The following is an 8643-nucleotide window of genomic DNA, read 5'->3' on the forward strand; positions in this document are numbered from 1 at the left end:
ATCGAGTTAAGTTTGATAGGGCTTGATTCCTAGTATCCACTATGTTCTGAGACTGATGTTACTATGACTTTGCTATGCCTAATGCTTGTCACTAGGGCCCGAGTGCCATGATTTCAGATTTGAACCTATTATGTTTTCATGAATATAAGAGTGATTTGGATCCTATCTTGCAAGTTATAGTTACCTATTACGTGTCTTGCTCCGCATACCCCAAGGTGACAATAATTGGGATTCTTTCCAGTGATTGTCGTAGCTTGAGGAGTTCATGTATTCGCTATGTGTTAATGCTTTGTTCCGGTTCTCTATTAAAAGGAGACCTTAATATCCCTTAGTTTCCAATAGGACCCCGCTTCCATGGGAGGGTAGGAAAAATATGTCATGCAAGTTCTTATTGCAAGCACGTATGACTATATACGGAATACATGCCTACATTATATTAATGAATTGGATCGTGTCGCCCTAGTGTGTAACTGTTATATGATCAATATCATCTAAATTATTATTCACTACTCATCCATGTCAGGCTGGGCGTTCGGGTTACCCGAAAAAATTGGGTCGGGTAATTCAGGTTTTTGAAAATTCGGGTTATGAAAACTGAAACCCGAAATATTGCCAAAAATATAAGAACCCAATAATTTGGGTACCCGAAAATTCAGGTTCGGGTTCGGGTTTTCCCGAATTACCCGAATAGGACAAGAACTTCACGTCACAGAAGGCCACTAGGCGGAAGGATTGGTGTAACGCTGCACTTGTGGACACCCTCAAGGCTCGAGGGAGGTCGTCCGACACGATACGATGCTGCACCACAACAGGGAGGTGGAGGATTGGAGCTGAACGACACCCATGCATCGTGGTAGCCGTCATATAACCCAGTAGCACACGGGCATTAGGATAAAGGGAGAAGGAAACAAGACCACGACCGAGTGATCTGGCGGCTGGTGACCCGACCTAGATTTTGCTGGCAAGCAAGTAGTGATGGTAGTTTTTGGGTTGGGCCTTCTTCATGCATGGATCATTTTTACCGATCCGGGTTTCCAAAATTGATAGGGTTTGGGTTATAGAGGTTTGGGTTTGGGTGTTTCGAGTTTGGGCTTCGGTTTCGGGTTTTGTGCCAACCGTGATCCACGTGCATACAGGTTACATATATTGAATCTTTCTAAGTTACTACTGTTGCTGCTACTTTCTCACCTACTACTAAATTGCTACTACTACTACTGTTACCAAAATTGCTGCTATCACTGTTACTGTTGTCACTATCACTTGCTATGCTAATAAATATTTGCTCCGGAAGGATATCCCAAGTGCGGTTGAATTGACAACTCAACTGTTATGGCCAAAAAAATTTCTTTGGTTCCTCTTGTGTTGAATCAGTAAATTAGTGTGAAATACTACCCGTGAAGAGTGTCGCGATCCACTACACTTGTGGGTTATCAAGACCTTTTTATGGCGCCGTTGCTGGAGACCGTAGCTCTATTTATTGTGTTGAGTTGAGGATATTTAATTTCTATTATGAGCAATATGAAAGATAATCAAACTGAGATCATCCCTTCTCGCACGAGAGGAGATAAGGAACTGGCATCTAGCTCTGCTTTTGATTCATCTATTGTTTTGAATCGGCTTGTTACACCGCCACCTATTGCTAGACCGGTATGCCACATGAATTTGATGATGCTATTTCTGAAATTAATGATGATACTATTGCTGCACATGAGGAAACTGAAACTGTGCCACCAGGAGAATCACTTGATACTCATATTGCTAGAGGTAGTGAACTTGAAAATGTTCAAATTGATGAAGACTTTGAATTACTTGCTACACCCCGTCCACCTAATAGATACCAATTTCCTTATGTACGTGAAGGTTATGTTATGGATGGTGAACTAGCTAGGGAATTTCTTGCTTGTAATGACAGAGATGATTTGAAGAAACTACTGTGAAAACTAAAATAAAATCTATGATGGAGAAAATGAAATATGATCCTAAATTTGCTACTTCTCCTATACTTGTTACTGATAAAGATTATGAATTTGCCATAGACCCTGAACTAATTCCTATAATAGAATCTAATCCTTTCCATGGCTATGAAAATGAAACCTCATAAAACACCTTATGAAACTAAATGATATTGTTGCATTGTTTACCAATGTTGAAAAGATACGATATTATTATATCCTCAAGCTCTTTCCCTTCTCGCTGAAAGGCGAGGCCGCGAAATGGTTCCTTTTTCTTGCCCATGGGTGCATGCGTAGCCTACAATATATGCTCCACCACTTCTCTGAAAAAATATTTTCCTCCTCATAAGAAACAAGCTCCCTTACAGGAAATATTTAACACTGCTCAAATTAAAGAAGAGAATCTCCCTCAAGCTTGGGGGAGGCTTCTCTAGTTACTAAGAGCTTTGCCTGATTGTCCTCTTAAGAAAAATGAAATTATGGATATCTTTTTTAATGGACTAGCAGAACCTTCTAGGGATTTCCTAGATAGTTGTGCTCGTTGTGTTTTCACGGAAAGAACCATTGAACAAGCCGAAAAGCTATTAAATAGTATGCTGCAAAATGTTGATGATTGGGCACTCCCTGAACCACCACCCGAACCTATCCAAAAGAATATATGTATTCTACTTCTCATCCCTAAATATATGCAAGAAGCAAAAAAGAACTATCACGGAGAAAGGTATTAAAATTGAGGATATTAAGAAATTACAATCGATCGAAGAAATACATGGACTTGATATATCGACACAGGTAGTAGAGGTAAACTCTCTCTGTTCCTTTAATGAGAATGATATAGCTTATTCTAAGACTCGTGATCGATGCATGGATGAATTTGATAATTATATTGTTAAGCAAGAGCACTTCAATAACTATGATAAGAGTCAATTGAGGAATAATGCCATGATGATAAACTATTTGAGTGGCTTGATGTTTAGAATTGCTAATGATTTGAAAGGTCTAGGTAAACATGCCTCTATGGTTCACACCCAACTAGATCAAGTAGCTAAGTTACAAAATAGTTTGCTTACCGAGATGAAAAATATTAATGATCATGTTGTTAGAGTAGTGGCTAGAGGAGGTAGAATGACTCAGGAACCTCTCTATCCTGAAAGTCTCCCTGAAAGAATTAAATAGAATTCTTAGAGAATGAATGACGATACACTTAGTCCATCTAAGAAGAAAAAGAAAAAGAAAAAATGATAGGACTTTCATGCCCCTAGTGAACCTGATATAGAAAAACCTATAGAGAATCACCATGATGTTTGTATTTATAATGTTGAGACACAATCTGGTTGTGAACATGCACCTAGTGATAATGAAAATAAGGTGAGAATAATCGGGTGTATGTAGATGTTCTACCTCAAAGTAATAAAGAACATGACAATGATATAGAAATAGAACCTGCTGAGGGTCTTTATAACCCACCTCCTAAGAATAAGCGCTATGATAAGAGAGACCTCGTTGCTAGAAAACATGGTAAGGACAGAGAACCATGGGTTCAAAAACCTATGCCATTCCCTCAAAAGTCTTCCAAAAGTAGGGATGATGAAGATTTTGAATGCTTTACTGAAATGATTAGACCTGTCTTTTTGTGCGCTCGCTTGACTGATATATTGAAAATGCCTCCGTATGCTAAGTATATGAAAGATATTATTACCAACAAAAGAATGAGGCCTAAAACTAAAATTGCCACCATGCTTGCTAATTATTCTTTTAATGGTGGGGTACCTAAGAAGTTGGGAGATCCTGGTATCCCCACTATACCTTTCTCTATTAAGAGAAATTATGTTAGAACTGCTTTATGTGATCTAGGAGCCGTGTTAGTGTTATGCCTTTTTCTCTTTATAAAAGACTTGAATTGAATAACCTCACACCCACTAAGATATCTTTGCAAATGGCTGATAAATCCACTACCGTACCTATTGAAATTTGTGAGGATGTTCCCATTGTTGTTGCAAACATTACTATCTTAACAGACTTTGTTATTCTTGATATGCCCGAGGACGACAACATGTCAATCATCCTTGATAGACATTTTTTAAATACTACAGGGGCTGTTATTGATTGCAACAAAAGCAACGTTACCTTCAATGTCAATGGAAAGCAACATACCATGCATTTTCCAAAGAAGCAAATTTTGGTAAATAATATTAATGTTGTTGAGCCTTGTGCCATGGTCATCATCGGAGACTTTCAAATCCATGTACCTACAGCCAAGAAAAAAATTACTATAATCTTGTTATTGGGGATATGCAAATCCCCATTGAGGTAACCTAGTGTCATACAAAAGTTCTTCGGTTTCATGTTAATCAGAATCGGTTATTTATAAGACTTGATCAACCTTATTAATGGATCCTATTTGAAAGACATGAGCTTGATGAATTTAATTTTCACATCTCTATGTACCCGCCAAGTTTATTTACTCTTCTTTTAGTTGAATAAAAATAAAATGCCATGAATATCCTAGTTTTTGAGTTTTTCGTGGACTAGAAAATGACACAAAAATAAAAAATCTCACACTGCCACTAAATTTTAACACAATGTTTTCTAGAATAAATAAGAATTTTTGGAATAAAAAGTGAAGCAGGGAGGTGCACCTATGGGCCACAACCCAACACGCTACGACCCCCTAGGGCTGCAGCCTGATAGCTTGTGGGGCCTACAGGCCCCCTACCTTATCTCTTTAGCTCACTTCATCTCCTACCTCCAAAAAAATCTCTAGCACTCTCTTTCCCGTGTTCTTCCCTTAGAAACTGCAATTTTCGATGTCTTTGCTCGGGTCTCCGTTTTCGAAACTGTTTCGAGGGAATTGCTCCTTGGTATGTGGCTCCTCCATTCCTCCAATTAGTTTTTGCCTTAAAAGTTTATATTTTGTCTAAATTGGTTCACTTGGTTCTGTAGAATATGAGCTTGCATGTTGAAATATTTAACTTCGAGGTATCATGAATACTTGATATAGCCTCTAAGTACCCATATGAGTAGTGGCTACCAATCTTGCAAAGTTTTATTGACTTAACTTTTGTGGCCAAAACATTTCAGAAATTGTGTGCAGGAAAATGGATTTCCTAAGGAGATGTTCCTCAAGGAAGGGTTCTTCAAGACGGAGTCATAAGGGAGTTGCAGGAAGGACTCTTGATAGCCACCTCAACATTTCTCGCAACACGAAGGTTAGGTCGTGTGAATGGACACCTACACCCTTCATGGGTGAAGCTGTTTTTTATTTAAGAATTCATGAATTTTATTGCAAATGTCGGGACTACCAACTTCCTTGCAGATAAGTGTGACCAATAGTACCTCCTCACTAATTCCTTCATTCAAAACTTCTATTTCATAAACACTCCTGATGCTCCCACCGTACACTTTAATCTATATGCAACAACTTATGAATTGCCTCGAGACTGATTTGTGAAATATGCTTGCTTCCCTCTGATGGAGAAGTGTGCGTCCCTAAGCCTGAGGAATTCGAGAATTTCCTCCTCACCTAAATTGTGGGGGAAACTAGGTGAGTATCAAACGCCAGAGCCACTAGTCTGCATTTTCTCTATGTGCATTATTTTTGTCCATTCATAGGAAAATTCATAACTGCTACGGATAAGGGTGGCAGTCTTAGTTCTGAGACTCTTGCTATTTTCTGCCGCACACTTTATTTTGATAACACTTACAACTTAGGAGCTATTGTTGGGCGCCACTTGCATCTTAACCGAAGTAGAGGCATGATTCATGGTGGTATTTATGCCACACGCATGGCTAGGAGTTTTGAAGTAGCTATACTCCCCACTGATTATTTATTGCCCCACGTTTATCTTGACCACCAATCTATGATAGAACATCATTTCACCCATAAAACAAATATACCACAAGGCATTCATTACATCTTAGTATTCAGTGAGGTTACTCGTGATATTATTGTGTTGCCTGCGTCGTCCATGTTTAATTTCCATGCCAGGAACGGATACACCATGACACCAGAGGACATAATTGCATACAGTAATGCTGCGGAGGCCGAGGCCCAGGATTGGGATGCTCAGATGCCGTAGCAGAAATACTTTCCTAGACCATACAACTACTACAAGTGGTGATTACCAAGCTGGGCAAAAGCCTAAGCTTGGGGGAGTACGTATTTCTCACCGACATTAGATTCATGCTCACACACCCCACACAAATTATCGGTGTTCATCCTCTTTCATTATAAATCCATGTTATCTTTATTTTTACACTTTCTTCTTGTGTGTTTAAAAAACTTTAGATAACCCCAAAAGATTTCCTCTTGCTTGTTGGGAGCTTTCCTGTGTAATTAATTTTTCTCATTCTTATTTTCCTGTAGTTTACCCTTCTTTCTTAAGAAAAACAAAAACTCCAAAAATATTTCAGCTTGCTTCTCTCAACTTCTTTCTCATTTTTCGAGTTATAAATGGAGAAGACCATGATGAACATGTTGAGTGGCTCTCATATTATTTATCGTTCATCTAACGAAGAGCCCATATCACCATGTCTTCTTGTTAGCTTAAAACTGCCTTGCAGATTCTAGCTTAGTCCAAGGCACCCTTGCACTTTTATTATTATCACATCATTCTGTTGTACAAGTGAAAGAAAATAATGACGATAGTAGATGAAGTGATCGTGGCAAAGGAAGCGGATATGAACTCCTCTTGTTTTTTGTTTTTGTAAATGTTTTGGCTCGTTCGATCTTGATTTTGTATATCATGAGTGAGCATGTTTGTGATGACAATTAGAGATTATAGCTTTCCATGCCATGCTTAATTAGCTTGGAGTTAATAACGATTTACCTTGTGTGTCAAAATGCATTAAAATCATTATGATGTGATATGGAAGTATGGTATTTTCCTCAGAGTAATTTGGGTCCTTTGACTTGGCTCATGTGCAAACATGTAGTTGATTCAAAACCAATGCAGCCTTCGTAATGTTTAAATTCAGAGTGTACATATCCTACTCATGCTAGCGCTCAATGTTGATTATTTTCAATGCATGCTCATGGTTGTTATTGCTCTCTAGCTGGTCGCTTCCAAACTATTTCTAGCCTTCACTTATACTAAGAGATAATGCTCCTTGTGCATCCAATAACCTGAAATCAAGTTATTCCAAATGAGTCCACCATACCAACCTATATTTGGTATTGCCCTACCATCCGAAGTAAATTTGCATGTTCCACCTCTAATACCTTCAAATAAACATCTGTTTTGAGCACTCGTACTGCTCATGGACCGAGGGGGGAATAGGTATCTTCTAGGCTAAGCAAGTCACTCTTAGGACGGGAGTTTATTCGTTATCTTTGCACGAGGGAGGTTGGTAACAAGGGTGCCCAACCCTGCTTAACCAAAACTATATCAAAACAAAACTCCTTGGGCAAGATGATATGTTGGAGGGCACCCGTGAATTTGGCTAGCCATGGTTGTGTATTGATGGTGGATAGGAGTAAAACTTTATAATTCCGTGTGGGAACCACCTATAATGAGTTTAGCATGGACGATATTGAGAACTTTCGTCGTAACGTTGATAGTAAAGTACACCACTCAAAAATTAAATTTTCAATCCTGCTTTAAAAACTTGAGCTCTGGCACCTTTGTATATCAATGCTTCCCTCTACGAAGGGCCTATCTATTTACTTGTATGTTGAGTCATCACCTTCTTACTAACAACACCTGACCAAAGAGCACTATTGTCATTTTTATGCATTGGGTCTAGTCAATATTTCTTATGAGTATGACTAGGTTCTTTTATATTCTTAATTATAATATTTTGTCATAGCTTGAGTTTCAGAGGTGCTCTGCATTTATGTTTTGCGGTCTCAGAAAGGGCTAGCGAGATACCATGCCACCACATTATATCATGATTGTTTTGACAAATTTTTGGCGTGTGAGATATCTTATTATTGCTTACTAGTTGGTTATGTATTGCCATAATTGGATATGATGCTTAAATTATTATCATGGATGTGTTTATATATGATTTATGCTGAAAACTTGAACACTAGCTAATCATGTGTATAATAACAAGAACAAAAGAGTTTGTAAAAGTTTTCTTTTCATTTTCAGTTTATCAATTGAATTTCTTGAGGACAAGCAGTGAGTAAAGCTTGGGGGCATTGATATGTCTCCAACGTATCTACTTTTCCAAACACTTTTGCTCTGATTTGGACCTTTAATTTGCAAGATTTGAATGTAACTAACCTCGAATGATGCAACATACCTACCTTGGTGTTATTTTTGTGCAAAAATAAAATTTCTCATAATCGGATGAAACTTTTTGTGAATTATTTTTGGGATTTATAAGGATTTATGGAGCGAATACCTAACGAAGGGGAAGTGCGAGGGGGCCACAAGCCATCAGGCCGCACCACTGTGGTCGTGACCAGATAGCTTATGGGGCCCTCGAGGATCCACCGACTCGAATTCTACTCCTATAAATTCATTTTTGACGAGGAAAAAATCAGAGGGAATTTTTCATCATGTATTACGAGCACAGCCGCTGCCACCTCCTATTCCTCCGGAGGGCTGATCTCGAGTTCGTTTGGGGCTTCAGGGAGGGGGTTTGTCGTCGTTGTCATCACCAACCCTTCTCCATCAACACCACCATGATGCTCACCACCGGGAGTGAGTAGTTCCTTTGTAGTCTTGTTGGACAGCGGCGG

The sequence above is a fragment of the Hordeum vulgare genome, chromosome 6H (assembly GCF_904849725.1).
Source record: "Hordeum vulgare subsp. vulgare chromosome 6H, MorexV3_pseudomolecules_assembly, whole genome shotgun sequence".
Classification (NCBI taxonomy): domain Eukaryota; kingdom Viridiplantae; phylum Streptophyta; class Magnoliopsida; order Poales; family Poaceae; genus Hordeum; species Hordeum vulgare.